We start from the raw sequence: 25032 nt of genomic DNA on the forward strand, positions 1-25032 counted from the left end.
CATTTCTCCACATGACCAATCCCGCAACGCATCCAGGTCACGCAATAACTCTCCTTTAAAGGCACAGACCTGTTCTAGAAAGCTGATGAACATTATAGAAGGATTATGTTTCATTAAACGTATATGTATAACAAATATATAATTAAATATAATGATTAGCGTATATATCAATACATATATTTCCTTGATCTTTATGTGCAGCAACAACTATATAAAATAACATTATATTATATTATATTGGTGTATGCACACTGGATTTTTGGAGAACATTTAAATGTCAACATTAATGTCATTTTTGTACGTTTTTACAGCAAATGCAAAACGCCCTTTAGAGGGCGCAACAACATTACAGTTGACTGTGAAAGGGCTTTTTGTGAGTATTTATGTAAATGTATAGATAGTAGCTATGGAGCTTGCATATCTCTCTCTATATCTGTCATGTTTTTGTCCATACACATACACATGGGTTGTATTAATTATACGGTTAGTGTGACCTTTCACGTTTCTGAATTTCCATGATGTCAACAGTGCTTGGAAAAAAAGATTTTGGACATGCAAATGTTGGTTTCCGTTCGCCAACTCCAGGCCCTTGATTCCTCACTGGTTTGAATATAGTTGTGTTATTATGTCTTTGTGTCGACTGAAGCCAGAAACACCCACAAATCTGCACGGGTCTGAAATGTCACGTTCACACGCGAACACAAATGCATAAACTGTGAAGCCTCCACCCCCTTAAACTGATCATGATGAAGACCGTCCACCTACTCTGCTTTAACCAGTCCTCCTCCAGACTCATGTCTCAACACAACAGATCTTCTGTGAGGTGGAGCGGGTGCATGGCAGAGAGGAACAGGCCGTACATTTATTCAGGGTTTTACTCATAGACATGTATAGAAAGGCTAGATGGCTTACCGGCGCTGAGAGCCAATGGGACCCGACGACGTCACACGGCGGCCATCTTAGGACAGGACCGCTCGTCCAGTTATAACCATAGACAGTATATAAACGGTTATAACATTAAAGTCTATTGTGCATGTAGTGCTGAAATAACTATATTTTGCTCAATTTTCAACCGATTTTCAAACGGCTTGGTGTGTCATAAACGTCAGGGATGCGGCTATTTAACTGCATACTTGTGAAAAATTATAGCCACGGAGTTTATTAAACATCGGCATCAGCACAAATCATAGCCACGTTTATAAGGTTTGTAATAAACCAAACCGTTTGTAAATCCGTCAAGAATTCAGCAAGTTACGAGCATTTTAGTTGGCGTATGTCACTCACCTTCCGTCCACAGCAGCAGGGAGCAGCAGCGCAGTCTCCTGACCTAAGATGGCCGCCAAGTGACGACACAGCTGACTCCGCCTTGAGCCATCTAGCCTTTCTATACATGTCTATGTTTTTACTTGCAAATTAATTACAGCAGTGTTGTATGGCGTCCGGTTGGTGCTTATGTGCAAATGATCATGATCTGTGTGCTTTTGTCTGCAGTGTTATGAGGAAAGTCCTATAGATGGCACTATAGCATTATATAGTTAGTTGTGAAACGTTTATGGGCTTGAGGTTGTGAATAGGCCTGCATGTTTACACACATAAATATAGGCTGTCATTTGCATGTGAATTTGACCTCAGTTGTTTAGATGGTGGATGTATTTGCACATGTAGACGCTCAGCTGGAAATACTGGTCACTTTAGGCCTCTGCGACAAACCCAATGTTTTAAAATGTAAATTCCTTCACCCAAGATGTACCGGCAAAACATATACCGGTGAAACTCGAAATTTTTTAATATGGTGCAAAAGTTCATTTATTTCAGTAATTAAACTTAAAAGTTGAAGCTAATATATTATATAGACTCATTACATGCAAACATTTTATATTTCAAATCTTTCTTTTTTTTATAATTTTGATTATTATGACATAGGGCAGGCCTACAGATTATGAAAACCCAAAATTTAAAATTTGAATATTGTGAAAAGGTTTCCATAAGCTGTAAGCCATAATCATAGTTTGCTATGTACGTTGTGTGTGTGCGTGCGTGTGTGTGTGTGTGTGTGATGTTCATCGAACCTCTAGTTTCTTTTAGTCTTAATTGGTTATGTGAATGTTGAGGGAACATTGTGTTTTACCGTTTTGCAAACATTACGGAAATTTACTTTTGAAGGTTCTCTGAACATTAAAGTAACAACGTTTAAAAAACATGCAACAAAACCTAAAAAAAAAACAGGTAACACTTTTTTACAGTGTCGTTGTTACACTTTACTGTAGTAATAACTATAAATCATGCATAATTACATGCAACTAACCTAAACTAAACCCAAATCCTAACTCTATCCCTATAGTAAGTACATGTAGTTAATTGTTATTACTCAGTATTTAAATATATAATTATAATGTAACATGGACACCTTTAAATAAAGTGTAACCATAGTTACTATAATGCATAATTACATGCAACTAACCCTAGTTTGTGTAGTTAATTAATATTACTCAGTACTTAAATCTATAATTACACTGTAACAAATTCTAAAAAAACATTCCATGAATGATTTTTGTGCATTTTGAGAACATTATTAATGACCAAATATATTTTAATTAATATTTGTCTAAGATAAGTTAGTTCATAACCATGCCAGAACATTCCCTGTTCGCTTTCTGACCCCAAAACACACTTGCATCCTTTTGAAAACTGAAGCACATTTGCTGTGCAACTATAGCAACCAGCGTTCAAAAACCCAGTTAATTTATAACGAAAGCTTAGAGATCGATCAATCTGCATTTGGTGTTTCTGAAATACGAGGAAGATTAAAATACATTGAGATGATGATCGATGTCCTCAAGCGTTCAGCAGCTCGACTCATAAAGTGAAGTGCTTATGAATATCAGTGTGTGTGTGTGTGTGTGTGTGTGTGTGTGTGTGTGTGTGTGTGTGTGGGAGGAAGCGTTTATCAGTCCATCTGAACAAACATACAGCGGATAAGATAAGGTGTGTGCAGAACGTCTTGCGCTCTCCGTCCGTGACCTTCCTCTCCTCCTTCACTCCACGGGCACCTGCGAGCGCTCGGCATGCTGGGTAAAATAACACTGGATTCCGGGAAACCGGGGCCTTTTTGGAGTCTTTGCAAAACAACATCTGCCGGTTTGCGCAGCTGAGCTGTGTTTGTTATGTCAGGGTGAGCAATGGGAGATTGGAGGTCTTCGTTTTGACAGGTTCAAACCCAGTAAAGTTCTCATAGCAAACTGGACATTCATGTTCAAGCTCTTTTCCATAACCAAGTGAACAGCTTATCTAGACGCCATTTTAGAGTTGTTCTTAAGTGAATGGATTAGTTTACTTAAAAAAACAAAAACAAAATTGCTGATAATTTACTCACCCCGATGTCATCCAAGATGGCCAAGTCTTTCTTTCTTCAGTCGAAAAGAGATTTAGGTTTTTGAGGAAAACATTGCAGGATTTTTCTACACAGAGTGGAAATCAATGGCAACCATCTATCCCAGACAGTGTTCAAAAGAAGGATCAAATGTCCGTCTCAATGCAGCTTCGACACGATCCCAGTCGAGAAATAAGGGTCTTATCTAGCGAAACGATCTGTCATTTTCAATTTTTTTTACAATTTAACCACAATTGTTCATCTTGTGCTGGTCTGTGACGCGCCACGCATTATGTAACGTCATCACGTTGGAAAGGTCACAAAAAAACAGCACAAGATGAACAATTGTGGTTAAAAAGTATATAAATTGTAAATCTAATTTTTCAAAAACATGTTTTACTCTAAAAATGTGAGAAAATCAAAGCCATCAATCTAAACAAGTAGTTCAAAATTTGTGCTGGATATCTCAAAAAAAATATTTAGTTTGGCCCTGCAGTACCAAACGCTTCCACTAGAGGAAATTAATCTCCCATTCATTTCCAATGTGCTCATTTTTGACTGTGAGGAGCACAAGAGTGACTATTTTTTTTCAGGACCATTTCACCTGTTTGAATCATGTCCATGATTTTTTTGTGTGTGTTCACACAGCAAGTGCCAAAACCTTTACCAAGTTTCGTACCATTCCGGTAAAAAATTATAAATAATAATAATAATAATAATAATTCGGCCAAAAATGACCACATGCATTGACTGCTTAGTGAAAAGCTTCAAGATTTGAAATAAATGTGGATTGTCAATATGTTGTTCAATACCAGAAGTGAAATATTTTATTGACTATTATTTTGATAAGTCTGTTGAAGTGATGTAGTGTGTGTGTGTGTGTGTGTGTGTGTGTGTGTGTGTGTGTGTGTGTGTGTGTGTGTGTGTGTGTGTGTGTGTGTGTGTGTGTGTGTGTGTGTGTGTGTGTGTGTGTGTGTGTGTGATGGATGAAGTTCACTGCTTATGCAGCTCATAGTTTTTGAAGCTACAGGGAGTTTGATGGACCATAATGCAAAAAAATAGCAATGTAAATGTATTTGTGTGATTTTTGTAATAAATCGGCCCCCATGATCAAAGCCAGCCTCAGTATACATATATGTGTGCTGTTTTATGCTTGATAATGAGAAAAGGCCTCTTTATACTGTACTTTGCATAATGTAGGGTGATTTTATAGAGCTTTCAGCTGTGTGTGAAACCAGAAGGTGCTCCAATATTTCACCTGAAGCCTTTGAAGTGAGCTTTATAATGTAGTCCAAAACCGATGTACCCTAAATAAAACACTCACAGGTCCATGGCAGCTCCTTTTGTCCCTGAATGATGCTTTTGATATACATTTATTTGGCCCATGGGATGTATTTGTTTCTCAGATGTATTGGTGCAAAAAGAGGCCATTTTTGTGTGGACAATATGGAAATGTTCTGAAATTTCAGAAAGGACGTAATACTAGAAAACTGGTAATACGGTATTATATGCAAAAATATATTTTCTTATGGTATTTCTGTTTTGTTTTCCCAATGCAAATATCTAAACGTTCTTACATCAATATATATTTTCTTGAGAAGCGATATGACTTAAAATAGGCTATAGGCTAAATCTTTATTTTTTAATTTTTTTATTATAATTAAGTGAGTTCATGCTTGAAATAACATTTTTTAAAATCTGCCAATAAGGTAAGATTAATTAAAACTTAATTCAAAGGGAAAACTCACTTAATTTTGATTAATTGTTCAGAAAACAAGACTTATCTCCAGAACATCTTACCATCTCAAGTAAATGTAACACTGTAAAAAAAAAAATTATATGATCAATAAGTCATGTTTTTACTTAGTAACTCATAAAAACAAGTTACGGTAAGCAATTTAAAAAAATCCTGCTTTACAAGATTCAACCCGTTTTAAGTCAGTTTAATATAATTTATACTTCTATTAACATTTTTAAATATAGATATTGTTTACAGTGTATCTTGATTTAAGAACGTTTATATATTTGTACTAGAAAAAATACTAAGTAAGAAACTTTTTTTTATGTTTTTTCTCATATATAAAGTTTATAATCAATATTTAGCCTACTCATGTTAGTCTTCTTGCATAATAATGCTCTGATTATATAAAATCTTTCAAGACTTCAGCACGTTGTTTTCCGTGTCTTCATTCTTTGTTGAGGAAGCTCATCCTCTTCCTCAGCATTATTAATGGTGTTGAGGCTGATGTTGTCCGTGTGTGTCATGAACACGTCGAGAGCACGAGGGACTGTGATCAGCGCTGATGATCAGTGTTTGTGGAGTGTGTTCGGATCCGCACCTGTGCTCTGCTGGGATTGGGAAGCGATGAGTCTCGGAATTCCACTGGACCAAAATGGGTCATGCAGACGCTCGCTTGTGTACATACGACACATGACACACACACACGGCGTTATGCGACACACAGATCCCAAAATAAGTGCGTTGAACAGAGCAGGTGCATATTCAGATGATCAAGTTAAAGTTAAATATGTTGCATTTATTTTAATATATAGGCAGTGTTTAGATCTTAAAATTAAATATGTTATTATAGTGTGTTAAATTTAATGTTAAAAAAAAATTAAAATTCTTACAATTCATTTTTAATTTAACTACAATAAACATATCAAAATGAAACGTTAACTAATGCATCGGATATCAGGAACTAAGCAAAATATTTTACATCTTTTCTTAATTTATGTTCATGTTAATAGAGGGTTTTTACTACACGTCATCAATCCGAAAGTCGGCCATTTTGGAGGCACTGAGCGTAAACAATGCCACTGAACTGAACGGACTCGCAAATTTGGCTGATTATTGCTGCTGAAAATGGTCGAGTTTTGGTTTGTACTAATCGGTCGCACCGGGAAAAAATATTTCGAGTTCTATAGACTGTCAAAAGTTAAAGTTAAGGAGAAGAGTGCAATAAACTGATGAAAGAAGGCATTTGTGGTTGAGAGGTAAAGCATCAGCCACAAGTGTAAGTGAAGCGTTGACTATGGCTAAAATATTGACGTAATTAACTACGGCTACATTCACACTGTCAGTCCAAATCTGTTTATCTTTGATCCGATTAAAATATCTGCTCTAAAATTATGTCCACGCTGTGTATCGCAACTGTTCAGCGTTCAGCAACTGTTCGGCGACACGAGCGACAGTGACCGTTGGCGACAGAATGTGGGCGTGTCAAGCGACAGGAGACACGCGACAAAAGTTCAGAAATTTAAACGTTATGCAAATGAGAAGCGATTTCCACGAGCGACAACCAATAGGAAAGAAGACTTTGAGTGGAGCTCACGTCACCGTCTCGAGCACAGGCGAGACAGAAGAGTTCGAGGCCGATTTCACCGTTTTATATGATTTGACTGTAACCACAAACATGGATATAATAAATGATGCATGGAAAAGTTTTTTCATACATTTATAGTTCGTATGTATTATTCGTCAAATTCGAATGACGTTTTAGTAATTTATGACAGTATGAGTGAGTTTAATTTGTTCGGTAATCTAGTAATTTATTTGATGGTAAATGGACTGCATTTATATAGCGCTTTCACAGACCCAATGGCCACCAAAGCGCTTTACATATTGCCTCACATTCACCGACGGCAGTGTCAGCCATGCAAGGCGATCCAGCTCGTCGGGAGCAGCTGGGGTTAGGAGTCTTGCTCATGGACACCTCGACACTTGGTCAAGTGGAACCGGGGATTGAACCACCAACCTTCCGGTTTGTAGACAACCTACTGGCCACTGCCGCCCCACTGGAAAATCCACTGGTCACTGGTTAATCCACTGGTCACTGCTGTGGTAATATAAAAACACTCTCCCAGCAGCATACTGTTCTTTTGAGCCTAATTCCTAGTCAAATTAAAATTATATAGTTGTATATATCACTTGTGATGGTATTTTGTAGTATAGATATGGCCAGACGTGCAGTCTACCAATAACATTAGAGCGACAATACTAGGAACGCCCACAAGCGACTACACAGTACAGAGACTAGCGACATACAGCGACAAAGTTGCTGGCGGTGTGAACGGAGAGACTCAGGAAGAGTTTCACTTTTAGACGCACCTGGACGTTTCTGTTTGTGGAGTTACATTGATTCATCAGTTTCTGGGAAATTTCCGTGTAAAATAAAAATAATCCACTGCTCTCTCGTCTCATCTGAGGCTGGGACTCAGTGCTCGTCTGTGCTCAGCGACAGAACAGTTTCATGCTCTGCTTAACTTTTGCCATTGCGTTAGAACAGGTTACACTGTTGTCGCTTGTGAAAACCAAATGTCAGCCGTGTGTGTAAACGTACAGATTACAGGCTGGTAATATTATAATAAGATCCCCTTCATACGTCAGAAGGAGAGCGATGATCGGCTTATTTTTTGACATACTTGCAGAGAAAGGCTCACCAAAACAAAGTTACTGGGTTTCTCTTTTGACGTTTTCTGGGTTGGTTGATGCACCAGAGACGCGATTATAGCACGGAAAAAGTGATATGCCCCCTTTAAAGCAGAGCACTATGCAGGTTCGGGAATAGGCTCAATGCTGACGTATTTCCGGTAGAATCTCGGCCAGCGCCTTTACGCCTTTACGCGTTCTATAGCGAAGTGTACTAGCGGCAAAACTTTAATAAAATTCATTTTCTCAGAAACGGAGACAATGATTTTAGAAACTGATTCGCTAGTCAGATTTCGCATGTTATGAGAGAATACTCACCCTCAAAGTTGTCGATGTAGCTCGAAATATATAATTTAAAGCCCTTCTCTTTCTTACTCTTAGGTATGACAGTTAACTGCCTCATAATATTGTTAACATAATTCACGTTAACCGCTGGAAGTTTTTGTAAACAGCGAGTGCCATTTGCCAGTATCTCCACCTAATGCAAAAACGGCTTCTGACGCAGCACCGGATGTAACTGGACGGGCTGAGACAAAACGCGGAAGCGATCGTGCATAGAGCCTATTTCTTCGCTGTATTCTCGCTTTTTGCTCGCAGGTTTCCCTATAGAGTGCCCCCTACAGCTCCGGAATAGATATTTGACAACACTGTAGAAAAACTTGTTGTCTACTCTCAGATACCAGAGGCTAGTAGATCAACGACACCACAGCAGACGGGACATTCTTTACAGCGTCTTCTTCATTCGGGTTCGGACAGCGTGAGTGAGCGCGGTAATGACAGAATTTTAGCAGATTTCTTTTTGCCATAAAGTAATTCTTTACATCGCGAGATTACACCTGATATCACACGAAACTCCCTGACGCCGCGTCCGCCGGCTCAAATTTGAAAGTGTGTTTTTCCGCTCACAGGCGATAGGGGGGGAGCGAGACGACCACCATTCAACCCGAAAAAAGTAATATAACCATTCCAACGACTCCGAAGCTGTTCGGTTAAGGTAAAAAACCTGCATAGTTCACCTTTTAAGGAAACATTCCATTTTGTAATCATTATGTGAACGTTAATTTTGAATATTCTCTGAACATTCCACTGAATGTGCCACGAGTTACAACCAAATTGGGAAAAACTGCTTTTTCTTATTTAGCACCTTGGGGGAGGAATAATCTACAAAAAGAGCTAAAGTTAGAAACCCTTATGTCCATAAATTAATTTAAAACTACCGTAAAGAGTGTTTGTGAAGGAGACATGTTCTTTTGTTTTTCTTGAGCCTCATTGTGTTTTAATTTTTTTTAACATTTTGTACTTCTTTTATCGTGAAAATGTAATTTGGTGTTTGTTATGTATGCATTTGTTGTGATTTGGCTGTTACCTTGGCCAGGTCTCTCTTGTAAAAGAGATTTTGAATCTTAATGGGACCTCCTGGTTAAATAAAGGTATAATAATAATTAAATAAAGGTATAATAATAATTCTAAAAACAAGTATAACATTCTTTGATGTTATAACCTTGTCAGGACGTTCTGAGAACATTCTGGTACTAGAATCATCTATTTTGATCGGTTTGATTCCAATCAGCTAATTTCATTCATCTGAGCTGTGTTGTATGAATAATATAGGGTATTGTACAAGGAGCATTCAAATGATTAAAAACTTCATTAACAGAATCCCGCTTTTTCTTCAGGCCACAAGCGCCCAATTAACGCTGCTCAGTAGATGTTAATTAGAGTTATGGCAGGCAAATTCTGTTTAAAAATGAGTCCTGGCGTGTTTCAGTAAAACAGATGTCCGAGCGTCTTCAACATCATAATAAATGAGTGATATTCAGGCCATGTCTAGATATGTTCTGTGTAAGTGGGAATGTTATATAATAAATCATAGCATCGTCTGTATCATGTAATGCAAAATGATGAATTCAAGGATTTAAAGGGATAGTTCACTTTACAATTAAAATTATGTCATCATATACTCACCCTCAAGTTGTTTCAAACCTGTATGCATTTCTTTCTTCTGCTGAACACAAAGGAAGATATTTTGAAGAATGTCAGTAACCAGACAGTTAACTGGTCCCATTGACTTCCATAGTATTTTTTTTTCCTACTATTGAAGTTCATTTTAAAGTGAACTATCCTTTTAAGGTTACAAAAACAATGAAAATGTAAAAACACATGACAATATAAAGTGATAGTAGATCATGCAACTTTACTTCCAACCCACTTTACTTCCACAATGTGACCTATTTCTGCGTGAGACATGAGACATGTGCAAAATATATTTGAAAATAAATTGCCTTGAATGCAATGTAAGTCGCTTTTTATAATAATGCATGCCAAATGCATCAATGTAAATATGACAGGTTATTGTAAAATACGAGGGTTTGATGATGTCAACCAAAAAAGAATAATGTGCAATGATGAATTATCCACATTATAATTTCATGTTGACTTTAAAAAGAGAGAGAGCAAGAATACACTGTAAAAAAAATATTTTCATGATTTGTTATCACAACTTTTTATCTTTTGTCAAATCAACTTCGATAACTAATGTGTGAAGATGACACTATTTTGAGTTTCTGTTTATTAAACCATTCTTCTTTATTGTATTAACTCAAATGTTTAATTACAATGAACTCAAAATTTTAAGGCAACAAGGTAACTTGCTTTTTCAAGTTAAACCAACTTTTTTTTGCGGCTTGTTGATGCGACGGCGAGCAGTTTTGATAAGTTGCACATCCGGGTCTGAGAGCCACTAGATGCTCCGTCCATGAGGAACGACTGGTTTTAACAGGTCACCGTTCCCCACAGCTGGAGACTCGCTCTCTAGCGTCTTTAAATCATCTTGACCCGTTTTCTGAGTTACATTAATGACTGTCGTCATGTATTTAAAGAAACGCATCTTTGCTTTGTATATGGAACAGATTCTGATTCTGAAAGGGGATTTGAATCCAGCTTTGCAGATTACTTTATAATGATAAAGGTTGGGATTTGAATTCATTATTCTAGACAAAGTCCAGACTAGAAAGCTTTTTAAAAAAGGCCTGGGATGTGCGAGATTATTCTTGCGTCACATGTTCTGAAGCCACTTTCGTTTTCTCTTCGAGAGACAATCACGACAGATCAATGATAAGCCAAACACAAACCAGAGCACACTTTGTTTTACATTCCCTAAAGGATGAGCCGATGGAAGCCGCGGGTCAAAAGGTCTCTCGCTGACAAAGCTCCCACAGATGGGAAATGACTTCAGAGACATGACACGATATTTACTTGCTTTATCTGCTTCACCGAGTCCCGAGAGGCACATTAAGCCAGAATCGCAGAGTTCACATGTGTGTGTTTGACTGCGAACACAGTATAAATGTCACTGAAAGCCAATTCTGCTGTTTATAATTCTGTGCATGCATGTGTGTCCATGATGAGATCAAATTATAGACTTTTCAAAAATATGTAATTTGCTAAACATGCTAAAATTATGTATTTCAGTTTTATCTTGTTAGGGCCCAAGCCTTGAAAAGGCGAAGGCCCTATTGTTTTTCTTAGGATTATTATTTATTCTTCTTCTTCTTCTTCTTTATTATTAGGGCCCAAGCCTTGAAAAGGCGAAGGCCCTATTGTTTTCCAAAGGATTATTCTTCTTAACTATTATTAGGGCCCAAGCCTTGAAAAGGCGAAGGCCCTATTGTTTTTCTTGGGATTATTATTTATTCTTCTTCTTCTTCTTTATTATTATTATATTACTACCTTTTGGTCACTTTTGGGGGCCTTAACGTGCTAAAAAACTCTTGAAACTTTGCACAAATGTCAGAACCTGCGGCCATTAGGGCCTGACTGAAGCTGGGACCCGGGCGTGGCAGGGGGGCTCGCCAGCGCCCCCTGGAATGGGATTCAAAAACATGTCCATATATCAAACACGCTTGCATGAAATAATATGAAACTCGGTACACATATAGATCTCATCGGGCCGAACAACTTTCGTGCTCTAAGTTTTACGCCAGTCCAACAGGAAGTCGGTTATTATGGGTTGTATGGAAACGCATGTTCTGGCATTTGAAACACTTCTCCTAGAGAATTCATCGGATGACCACGAAACTCGGTGTGCATGAAGCCAAGACATGGAGGATGATAAATTGCGAGGGGATTTTTGATATCTCGAACGGTTTGGCCGTGGCGAGGAAACAAATTTATGGCGAATATTGGAAACAGGAAGTGTGTTATAACATCCTCATACATTAATTGATCTTGATGAAACTTCAGCAGTGTGTTTGTTGTAAGAGGCCGATCACATGGATGTGACTATTGTGAGTCAAAGTTATAGCGCCACCAACTGGCAGCAGGAAGTGTGTCACTTTCAAGATACTTTTGACCCAAGAGGGGGGGTTAGTTTTACCTACAGTCACAAAAATCTATATATGTATTCTTCTCCTTGAGCCGGACAACTTTCTAATTTACAGTCATTAGCTCAGACCAACAGAATAGGGCTATTTAATAAAAATCAAGTCATACATAGGGCTATACTGCCCTCTAGTGATGTATGACAGTCAATGCCAGCATGTAAGGTCTAAATGAGATCAAAATAGTTCAGACATAAATATATATTTATTAGGGTGACTGTGTGAGGATATTTTCCCACCGGTTAATCGATGTGTGACACCGGCGGGAGCTTTTAAATCGCTAACTTAAAAGCGAAAGTAAGTACTGGACGTCCAGTAGGAATGAACTAAAACACATTCACTCTGTTCTGCTCGTTCCTCGCCGTGAACGCGTTATTGCTTGAATTGCGAGTTCAATAGCCTATTATTCTTAATGGAAAACAATAAAACAGTACAATGACAGATTCGCTTAAATAGTCGTTTTTACACAAAATATTCCGTCATCATCTTTTCAGTCTGCTCTTCACCCATGATGATTAATGAAATTGGACTGATCTTTGCTGCGACTCTCGTTCAACTCACGATTTATTAAGCGGACACGTTCAGGTTTTAATAGGTTAGTGCCCGTTCTCTAACTAAACTAAATTATTTTAACACACACACACACATACAACCACACACACACACACACACACACACACACACACACACGTGCATTGCAATCTCAAATCGACGGTGGAGCGCGATGATATATTTAAATCTGTATATTGTAGCCTAATATCTGTACCTAGTCACACCCCTAGCCTACTCTTATTAAATGTATGCTTCATATTTCATTTTTAATTTCTAAATTTGATCAATAAATTAAATTATTTAGAATAATAAGACACTATAGGGACACCCTGTGGCTGATCAAATTAAATATTTTAAACTGAAAAATAACAATGCATTAAATAATGTTATGAGATTGTAAAATATAAGTTAATTAACGATCGTTGGAAAGAATGATAGGCTATACTTTTGAACATAACACTAAACCTCCTTTAAGTGTCGCAAGGCGACCGTCTTAATGAGCGAGTCATTGATTCATTCGTTCAAACGAGTCGTTTGAACGACTGAGTCATTAATGAATGAGACAGTTGTCTATTGATTGATAATTGAATCTTTGAGTCAAGCGATTCTTTCAAAAAGCGGAATCATTCACTAATGAAAAAACACTGTGAGATGCGCGATGGTTCTGCTGTGATCTTTGTTGAACTATTTTCGCTGCTGAAACAGAACAAAAACAGGAACATTGCATCTAAAGTGTAAGTGACTCATTTTATGCATTTATTGAACTGTTGTATGAAATCAATGTCAATTTTTCAATTGTGATGGTGGTATTCATGAAAAGAGGACTCGTCGTGTGAGGTTGCTTAACTGTATCATGTTAGAAAATATGAAAACGCCCCATTTTTTAATTGTTCACTGTGATTATTTTGTGAGTGCTTCGCAACATTGTTACCGTGACTAATGTATTTATAATGCACTATCGATAGCAGCTTACAATAAATGTTATAATCAGGATTTTGTTTCTTTTTTCCCCATGTTCTAATCAGGTTGGGCAAGTAAAATTATCTTTGTCTCAACCATGCGCTTTTTAGTTTCATGATTTGGCTCTATAGTTCGGGGTGGATTGCTTGAATTGTGAGTTCAATAGCCTATTGTTCTTACAGTAAATGAAATCGGACTCCTGCTGCTGATCTTTGCTGCTTAAAATAAACAGATTACTGCTCTGTTTGAGGACAAGAAATTAAAACCAATGCAATATGATGAATGTCCAAAAGATGGCACCGACAGACTGTTTTTAAATGAGGTTGGATAATTTTTTTTTGCTTTTAAACTGTGTGTGTGTGTGTGTGTGTGTGTGTGTGTGTGTGTGTGTGTGTGTGTGTGTGTGTGTGTGTGTGTGTGTGTGTGTGTGTGAGAGAGAGAGATTTTGGTTAGGTGACAGTTGTAGGTTACAGTTTGACAAGAGTTTATAGTTTAACAAAAGCCCAATGTGTTTTATTGCGAGTGTACACAAATATAAGGAAACACTTGCAGTTTGAATGATGTCTTGTATGAACAAAACAACACACACACACACATACACACACACACACACACACACACACACACACACACACACACACACACACGTGCATTGCAATCTTGACATCGCAGTATGTTCATTATAGCCTTAATATAATAGTCAACCTAACATATAAAAATTACACTGCTCTGTTTAAATAGTCAGTTGTACAGTTCGTGCCGTTCACAGTAAGCACCGCTCCACTGTGATGTTTCCAAGCACATTTTTGCGTATTTGAAGAGGATCATTTTTCAATATTGGAACGTGAGTGAAATACAAAGCCTATAATAAAGAATAGTTTAGCACCCAAACATTTTAATAATATATATATATATAATAATATACATGTTAAAAATAGGGGGGGGGGGGGGGGGGATATACACACATACCGGTATATATTTATATGTATATATACAATTTTTTTTCTTATATGTGCCCTCGATGCGCACTTTTGCAGAACCCACACTGATGCAAGCTCTAAAGCAGACTTCTTCTCGACAGTCAAAGCGGAGTTACGTTATTGCCCGTCGTGCACAGGAACCCGAAAGGCACCGGGGTGGCGTTTTTTATATATATATATATATATATATATATATATATATATATATATATAAATAAATATAGCTGCAAGCAGCGATGGAGGGCCCAAGCCGGTGGCACCGCCACCTCGGTGCCTTTAGTGCAACTAAAGGCACCGGGGTGGTGGTGCCACCGGCTTGGGCCCGTAATCGCTGCTTGCAGCTATATTTATTTATATATATTTAGGGCCCAAGCCTTGAAAAGGCGAAGGCCCTATTGTTTTCCTCCGGATTATTCTTCATTATTATTATATTACTACCTTTTGGGCACTTTTGGGGGCCTTAACGTGCTCAAAAACTCTTGAAACTTTGCACAAATGTCAGAACCCGCGACCATTAGAGCCGGACTGAAGCTGGTACCCGGGCGTGGCAGGGGGGCTCGACAGCGCCCCCTGGAACGCGGTCCGAAAACTTGGTCCATAAATCAAACACGCTTGCATGAAATAATATGAAACTCGGTACACTTATAGATCTCATCGGTTCATATATCCTTCGTGCTCTGACTTTTTACCCCAGCCCAACAGGAAGTCGGCTATTTGGCGTAGTTTAAAAAACACATGCAATGGAATTTAAAATACTCCTCCTAGAAAATTCAACCAATCACCACGAAACTCGGTGTGCATGAAGTCAAGACATTGAGGATGAAAAATTGCGAGGGGATTTTTGATATCTCGAACGGTTTGGCCGTGGCGAGGAAACGAATTTATGGCGAATATTGGAAACAGGAAGTGTGTTATAACATCCTCATACATTAATTGATCTTGATGAAACTTCAGCAGTGTGTTCGCTGTAAGAGGCCGATCACATGGATGTGACTATTGTGAGTCAAAGTTATAGCGCCACCAACTGGCAGCAGGAAGTGTGTCACTTTCAAAATGCTTTAAAATCACCCTCTTATTTTTACCCGATTTGCTTCAAACTTTATTTGTATAATGTAAACACACGGCAGATGTAGACCTGTGAAAGGATTATTGATATCTTAAATACTGTTGCCATGGCAACGCATCAAACTTTAATATTCTTTTTTAAAGTTTTTGAGACTCTTAACATGCTTGAAATTGCATGAAACTCGACAGACACTTTAAATTTATTGCCTAGTACACTTGTGCAAAGTTTCAGAAACGGGCGTGGTAAGGGGCTCAGTAGCGCCACCTTTAGTCAAAAATGGGGTATTAGTTTTACCTACAGTAACAAAAATCGGTATTTATATTTATCTCCCCGAGCCGGACAACTTTCTAATTTACAGTCATTAGCTCCGACCAACAGGAAGTCAGATATTTTGGTTTGAATGTGATTTGATGGGAATTTTGCCAGTCTCTCTCAGTGTCTGTGTGTGTGAGAGAGGAGGGGGGGCTTTATTTTAACCCTTTCTCTGCTGTGTGGGAATTCTTGGGCACTTTTGGGGCCCTTAACGTGCTCGAAAACTCTTGAAACTTTGCACACAGGTCAGAACCTGCGGCCTTTAGGGCCGGGCTGAAGCTGGTACCCGGGCGTGGCAGGGGGGCTCGACAGCGCCCCCTTTAACGGGGTCCGAAAACTTGGTCCATATATCAAACTGAATATTGCATGAATTAGTATGAAACTCGGTACACATATAGATCTCATCGGGCCGAACAACTTTCGTGCTCTAAGTTTTACGCCAGTCCAACAGGAAGTCGGCTATTATGGGTTGTATGAAAACGCACGCCCCAGGAATTTTATATACTCCTCCAAGAAATTTAATTTGATCTTCACCAAACTCGGTCAGCATGAAGTCAAGACATTGAGGATGCTAAATTGCGGATGGCTTTTTGATATCTCGAACGGTTTGGCCGTGGCGAGGAGACAAATTTATGGCGAGAAAAGAGAAACACGATGTGTTATAACGTCTTCATACATTAATTGATCTTGATGAAACTTCAGCATTGTGCTCGCTGTAAGAGGCCCATCACATGGATGTAACTAATGTGAGTCAAAGTTATAGCGCCACCAACTGGCAGCAAGAAGTGTGTTACTTTCAAGATGCTTTTGACAAAAGTGGGGGGTTAGTTTTACCTACAGTAACAAAACTTGGTATGTATATTGTGCACATCGAGCCAGACAACTTTCTAATTTACAGTCATTAGCTCTGACCAACAGGAAGTCAGATATTTTGGTTTGAATGTGGTTTTGTCTCTCTCTGCCAGAGTTCCCCCTGCCATTCTGTGTGTGTGAGTGAGTGTGTGTGTGTGTGTGGAGAGGGGAGGGCACACACACAGACAGCCCCCCCCCCCCCCCCCCCCATTGTGTGTGTCTGTGTGGGGAGGGGAGGCAGGGCACACACACAGACAGCTCCCCCTGTCTGTGTGTGTGGGGAGGGGGGCATAAAGACTCTATTAAAAATAGGTATATTGTGCCATCTAGTGTTTTATACTATGTATACATGTGTTTTTTTTCTTTTAAACAAGTGTTTTAAAGTACAGTAATTTCAATGAATATATATACCACACTTCATAGGAATTTTCGGTGTTGTGTACTTACAATGGCTGCTGATTTCATGTGTCCGTTAAGTCCATGAGACTGTAGGGTGTCTAATTTTTCATTTTAGGTTTCAGAAGGGTGCTCACGCATACTTTGTGGTTGATATGTGCCCTCGATGTGCACTTTTGCAGAACCCACACTGATGCAAGCTCTAAAGCAGACTTCTTCTCGACAGTCAAAGCGGAGTTACGTTATTGCCCGTCGTGCACAGGAACCCTAAAGGCACCGGGGTGGCGGTTTATATATATATATATATATATATATATATATATATATATATATATATATATATATATATATATAAATATAGCTGCAAGCAGCGATGGAGGGCCCAAGCCGGTGGCACCGCCACCTCGGTGCCTTTAGTGCAACTAAAGGCACCGGGGTGGCGGTGCCACCGGCTTGGGCCCGTAATCGCTGCTTGCAGCTATATTTATATATATATATATATATATTTATTATTATATTACTACCTTTTGGGCACTTTTGGGGGCCTTAACGTGCTCAAAAACTCTTGAAACTTTGCACAAATGTCAGAACCCGCGGCCATTAGAGCGGGACTGAAGCTGGTACCCGGGCGTGGCAGGGGGGCTCGACAGCGCCCCCTGGAACGGGGTCCGAAAACTTGGTCCATAAATCAAACACGCTTGCGTGGAATAATATGAAACTCGGTACACTTATAGATCTCATCGGTTCATATATCCTTCGTGCTCTGACTTTTTACCCCAGCCCAACAGGAAGTCGGCTATTTGGCGTAGTTTAAAAAACACATGCAATGGAATGTAAAATACTCCTCCTAGACGATTCAACCAATCACCACGAAACTCGGTGTGCATGAAGTCAAGACATGGAGGATGAAAAATTGCCAGGGGATTTTTGATATCTCGAACGGTTTGGCCGTGGCGAGGAAACGAATTTATGGCGAATATTGGAAACAGGAAGTGTGTTATAACATCCTCATACATTAATTGATATTGATGAAACTTCAGCAGTGTGTTCGCTGTAAGAGGCCGATCACATGGATGTGACTATTGTGAGTCAAAGTTATAGCGCCACCAACTGGCAGTAGGAAGTGTGTCACTTTCAAAATGCTTTGAATTCACCCTCTTATTTTTACCTGATTTGCTTCAAACTTTATGTGTATAATGTAAACACACGGCAGATGTAGACCTGTGAAAGAATTATTGATATCTTAAATACTGTTGCCATGGCAACGCTTTAAACTTTTATATTCTTTTTGGGTGCATTTGAGGCTCTTAACATGCTTCAAATTGCATGAAACTCAACATGCATATCAGATTTATTAGGTACTAGGCATGTGTGAAGTTTCAGAAACGGGCGCGGTGGAGGGGCTCAGTAGCGCCACCTTTAGTCAAAAATGTGGTATTAGTTTTACCTACAGTAACAAAAATCGGTATTTATATTTATCTCCCCGAGCCGGACAACTTTCTAATTTACAGTCATTAGCTCCGACCAACAGGAAGTCAGATATTTTGGTTTGAATGTGATTTGATGGGAATTTTGCCAGTCTCTCTCAGTGTCTGTGTGTGTGAGAGAGGAGGGGGGCTTTATTTTAACCCTTTCTCTGCTGTGTGGGACTTCTCGGGCACTTTTGGGGCCCTTAACGTGCTCGAAAACTCTTGAAACTTTGCACACAGGTCAGAACCTGCGGCCATCAGGGCTGGGCTGAAGCTGGTACCCGGGCGTGGCAGGGGAGCTCAACAGCGCCCCCTGGAATGGGATTCGAACACTTGTCCATATATCAAACACGCTTGCATGAATAAGTATGAAACTCGGTACACATTTAGATCTCATCGGGCCGAACAACTTTCGTGCTCTAAGTTTTACGCCAGTCCAACAGGAAGTCGGCTATTATGGGCTGTATGAAAATGCATGCCCCTGGAATTTGATATACTCCTCCAAGAAAAATTATCCTATCGCCACCAAACTCGGTCAGCATGAAGTAAAGACATTGAGGACGCTAAATTGCGGACGGATTTTTGATATCTCGAACGGTTTGGCCGTGGCGAGGAAACGAAGTTATGGCGAGAAAAGAAAAACACACACAGACAGCCCCCCCCTTTTCTGTGTGTGTTTGGAGGGGAGCAGAAAGACTCACACTGATACAAGCTCTAAAGCAGACTTCTTCTCGACAGTCAAAGCGGGGTTACGTTATTGCCCGTCGTGCACAGGAACCCGAAAGGCAACGGGGTGGCGGCTTTATATATATATATATATAAATATAAATAAATATAGCTGCAAGCAGCGATGGAGGGCCCAAGCCGGTGGCAGCGCCAGCCCAGTGCCTATAGTGTAACTAAAGGCACCAGGGTGGCGGTGCCACCGGCTTGGGCCCGTAATCGCTGCTTGCAGCTATATTTAGGGCCCAAGCCTTGAAAAGGCGAAGGCCCTATTGTTTTCCTTCGGATTATTAGGGCCCAAGCCTTGAAAAGGCGAAGGCCCTATTGTTTTTCTAAGGATTATTAGGGCCCAAGCCTTGAAAAGGCGAAGGCCCTATTGTTTTCCATGGGATTATTATTTATTCTTCTTCTTTATTATTATTATTTTACTACCTTTTGGGCACTTTTGGGGGCCTTAACGTGCTCAAAAACTCTTGAAACTTTGCACAAATGTCAGAACCCGCGGCCATTAGGGCCCGACTGAAGCTGGGACCCGGGCGTGGCAGGGGGGCTCGGCAGCGCCCCCTGGAATGGGATTCAAAAACATGTCCATATCTCAAACACGCTTGCATGTAATAATATGAAACTCGGTACACATATAGATCTCATCGGGCCGAACAACTTTCGTGCTCTAAGTTTTACGCCAGTCCAACAGGAAGTCGGTTATTATGGGCTGTATGGAAACGCATGTTCTGGCATTTGAAACACTTGTCCTAGAGAATTCATCGGATGACCACGAAACTCGGTGTGCATGAAGTCAAGACATGGAGGATGATAAATTGCGAGGGGATTTTTGATATCTCGAACGGTTTGGCCGTGGCGAGGAAACGAATTTATGGCGAATATTGGAAACAGGAAGTGTGTTATAACATCCTCATACATTAATTGATCTTGATGAAACTTCAGCAGTGTGTTCGTTGTAAGAGGCCGATCGCATGGATGTGACTATTGTGAGTCAAAGTTATAGCGCCACCAACTGGCAGCAGGAAGTGTGTCACTTTCAAAATGCTTTGAATTCACCCTCTTATTTTTACCCGATTTGCTTCAAACTTTATGTGTATAATGTAAACACACGGCAGATGTAGACCTGTGAAAGAATTATTGATATCTTAAATACTGTTGCCATGGCAACGCTTTAAACTTTTATATTCTTTTTGGGTGCATTTGAGGCTCTTAACATGCTTCAAATTGCATGAAACTCAACATGCATATCAGATTTATTAGGTACTAGGCATGTGTGAAGTTTCAGAAACGGGCGTGGTAAGGGGCTCAGTAGCGCCACCTTTAGTCAAAAATGGGGTATTAGTTTTACCTACAGTAACAAAAATCGGTATTTATATTTATCTCCCCGAGCCGGACAACTTTCTAATTTACAGTCATTAGCTCCGACCAACAGGAAGTCAGATATTTTGGTTTGAATGTGATTTGATGGGAATTTTGCCAGTCTCTCTCAGTGTCTGTGTGTGTGAGAGAGGAGGGGGGCTTTATTTTAACCCTTTCTCTGCTGTGTGGGACTTCTCGGGCACTTTTGGGGCCCTTAACGTGCTCGAAAACTCTTGAAACTTTGCACACAGGTCAGAACCTGCGGCCATCAGGGCTGGGCTGAAGCTGGTACCCGGGCGTGGCAGGGGAGCTCAACAGCGCCCCCTTGAACGTGGTCCGAAAAACTTGGTCCATATATCAAACACGTTTGCATGTAATAATATGAAACTCGGTACACATATAGATTTAATCGGGCCGAACAACTTTCGAGCTCTAAGTTTTACGCCAGTCCAACAGGAAGTCGGCTATCATGGGCTGTATGAAAATGCATGCCCCTGGAATTTGATATACTCCTCCAAGAAAAATTATCCTATCGCCACCAAACTCGGTCAGCATGAAGTCAAGACATTGAGGACGCTAAATTGCGGACGGATTTTTGATATCTCGAACGGTTTGGCCGTGGCGAGGAAACGAAGTTATGGCGAGAAAATAAAAACACAATGTGTTATAACGTCTTCATACATTTATTGATCTTGATGAAACTTCAGCAGTGTGTTTGTTGTAAGAGGGCGATCACATGGATGTGACTATTGTGAGTCAAAGTTATAGCGCCACCAACTGGCAGCAGGAAGTGTGTTACTTTCAAGATACTTTTGACTAAAGTGGGTGGGTTATTTTTACCTACAGTCACAAAACTCGGTCTCTATATTGTGCTTATCGATCCGGACAACTTTCTCATTTACAGTCATAAGCTCCGACCAACAGGAAGTCAGATATTTTGGTTTGAATGTGGTTTTGTCTCTCTCTGACAGAGTTCCCCCTGCCATTCTCTGTGTGTGTGTGTGTGTGTGTGTGTGTGTGTGTGTGTGTGTGGGAGGAAGGGAGGGAGGGCACACACACAGACATCCCCCCCCCCCTTTTCTGTGTGTGTTTGGAGGGGAGCAGAAAGACTCACACTGATGCAAGCTCTAAAGCAGACTTCTTCTCGACAGTCAAAGCGGGGTTACGTTATTGCCCGTCGTGCACAGGAACCCTAAAGGCACCGGGGTGGCGGTTTTATATATATATATATATATATATATATATATATATATATATATATATATATTTATTCTTCTTCTTCTTCTTTATTATTATTATTATTATTTTACTACCTTTTGGGCACTTTTGGGGGCCTTAACGTGCTCAAAAACTCTTGAAACTTTGCACAAATGTCAGAACCCGCGGCCATTAGGGCCGCACTGAAGCTGGGACCCGGGCGTGGCAGGGGGGCTCGGCAGCGCCCCCTGGAATGGGATTCAAAAACATGTCCATATATCAAACACGCTTGCATGTAATAATATGAAACTCGGTACACATATAGATCTCATCGGGCCGAACAACTTTCGTGCTCTAAGTTTTACGCCAGTCCAACAGGAAGTCAGCTATTATGGGCTGTATGGAAACGCATGTTCTGGCATTTGAAACACTTCTCCCAGAGAATTCATCCGATGACCACGAAACTCGGTGTGCATGAAGTCAAGACATGGAGGATGCTAAATTGCGAGGGGATTTTTGATATCTCGAACGGTTTGGCCGTGGCGAGGAAACGAATTTATGATTAAAAAATGATGCATAAAGTGTGTTATAACTTAGTTATAGTTTTACCTACAGTTACAAAACTCAGCGTGTATATTGATATTATCAAGCCGAACAACTTTCTAATTTACAGTCATTAGCTCCGACCAACAGAAAGTCAGATATTGTGGTTTGAATGTGAATTGTGTCTCTCTCTGTCTCTCTGCTATTCTGTGTGTGTGTGTCTGTCTGTGTGGGGTGGGGAGGGGAGGGGGGATCTGTGTATGTGTGTGTGTGAGGAGGGGGGCTAGTTTAGTTTAACCCTTTCTCTGCTGTGTGCAAAATCTCGGGCACTTTTGGGGCCCTTAACGTGCTCGAAAACGCTTGAAATTTTGCACACAGGTTAGAACCCGCGGCCGGGCTGAAGCTGGTACCCGGGCGTGGCAGGGGGGCTCGACAGCGCCCCCTGGAATGGGATTCAAACACTTGTCCGTATATCAAACACGCTTGCATGTAATAATATGAAACTCAGTACACATTTAGATCTCATCGGGCCGAACAACTTTCGTGCTCTAAGTTTTACGCCAGCCCAACAGGAAGTCGGCTATTGTGGGTGGTATGAAAACGCATGCCCCTGGAATTTGAAACACTCTTTCTAGAAAATTCATCCAATCGCAACCAAACTCGGTCAGCATGACGTCAAGACATTGAGGATACTAAATTGCTGACGGATTTTTGATATCTCGAACAGTTTGGCTGTGGCGAGGAAACGAAATTATGGCGAGAAAAGAGAAACACGATGTGTTATAACGTCTTCATACATTAATTGATCTTGATGAAACTTCAGTAGCGTGTTTGTTGTAAGAGAGCGATCACATGGATGTAACTAATGTGAGTCAAAGTTATAGCGCCACCAACTGGCAGCAGGAAGTGTGTTACTTTTGACAAAAGTGGGGGGGTTAGTTTTACCTACAGTCACAAAACTTGGTATGTATATTGTGCACATCGAGCCGGACAACTTTCTGATTTACAGTCATTAGCTCCGACCAACAGGAAGTCAGATATTTTGGTTTGAATGTGGTTTTGTCTCTCTCTGACAGAGTTCCCCCAGCCATTCTCTTTGTGTGTGTGTGTGTGTGTGTGTCTGTGTGGGGAGGGGAGGGAGGGCACACACACAGACAGCCCCCCTGTCTGTGTGTGTGTGGGGAGGGGAGCAGAAAGACTATGAACAATTGTGCCATCTAGTGTTTTATACTATGTATAAATGTGTTTTTTATTTTAAACAAGTGTTTTAAAGTACACTAATTTCAATTAATGATATGCTGCATTTTTATGTATATTTAAACATTATCAAAGTTAGGATGTCATTTTTTTAGTTTCAAAAGTTATCTGTCTCGGTCTCCCTTTGGCTGTCATTACCCTCCCCTCACTCCCACAGTCTCACTTATTTCTTTCTGTATCAAATAATATTACCATAAACAAAAAGTTTGAGTTTCTTTTTCAATCAATGTATTATGTGTAACTTAAAAATAAGCAGATTAAACAGATATGTTTGAGGGCAAGACATGAAAACGATGAAATATAATATAGTATTAGTAAAAGAGTGCAGTATAGGGTTGGATGAATCAGATAAATAACATATTTTGTTAAAAAAACATTTGGTTAAATAAAATCGAGTGATACATAGGGCTATATTGCCCTCTCGACAGTCAAAGCAGGGTTACGTTATTGCCCGTCGTGCACAGGAACCCGAAAGGCAACGGGGGTGGCGGCTTTATATATATATATATAAATATAGCTGCAAGCAGCGATGGAGGGCCCAAGCCGGTGGCACCGCCACCCTGGTGCCTTTAGTTACACTAAAGGCACCGGGGTGGCGGTGCCACCGGCTTGGGCCCGTAATCGCTGCTTGCAGCTATATTTATATATATATATTTATTATTATTCTTCTTCTTTATTATTATTATTTTACTACCTTTTGGGCACTTTTGGGGGCCTTAACGTGCTCAAAAACTCTTGAAACTTTGCACAAATGTCAGAACCTGCGGCCATTAGGGCCCGACTGAAGCTGGGACCCGGGCGTGGCAGGGGGGCTCGGCAGCGCCCCCTGGAATGGGATTCAAAAACATGTCCATATATCAAACACGCTTGCATGTAATAATATGAAACTCGGTACACATGTAGATCTCATCGGGCCGAACAACTTTCGTGCTCTAAGTTTTACGCCAGTCCAACAGGAAGTCGGCTATTATGGGCTGTATGGAAACGCATGTTCTGGCATTTGAAACACTTCTCCCAGAGAATTCATCCGATGACCACGAAACTCGGTGTGCATGAAGTCAAGACATGGAGGATGCTAAATTGCGGACGGATTTTTGATATCTCGAACGGTTTGGCCGTGGCGAGGACACGAATTTATGATTAAAAAAGGATGCATAAAGTGTGTTATAACTTAGTTATAGT

General features: G+C 40.1%; 1 protein-coding gene across 1 annotated transcript in view; it reads left to right on the top strand.

Annotated features, from left to right (window-relative positions):
• atp1a1a.4 (ATPase Na+/K+ transporting subunit alpha 1a, tandem duplicate 4) overlaps positions 1-25032 on the top strand; it is a 72054-nt gene that overhangs the window by 698 nt on the left and 46324 nt on the right. The gene's annotated exons all lie outside the window — the stretch shown is intronic.

Source organism: Phoxinus phoxinus (assembly GCF_949152265.1).
Source record: "Phoxinus phoxinus genome assembly, chromosome: 6".
Lineage (NCBI taxonomy): Eukaryota > Metazoa > Chordata > Actinopteri > Cypriniformes > Leuciscidae > Phoxinus > Phoxinus phoxinus.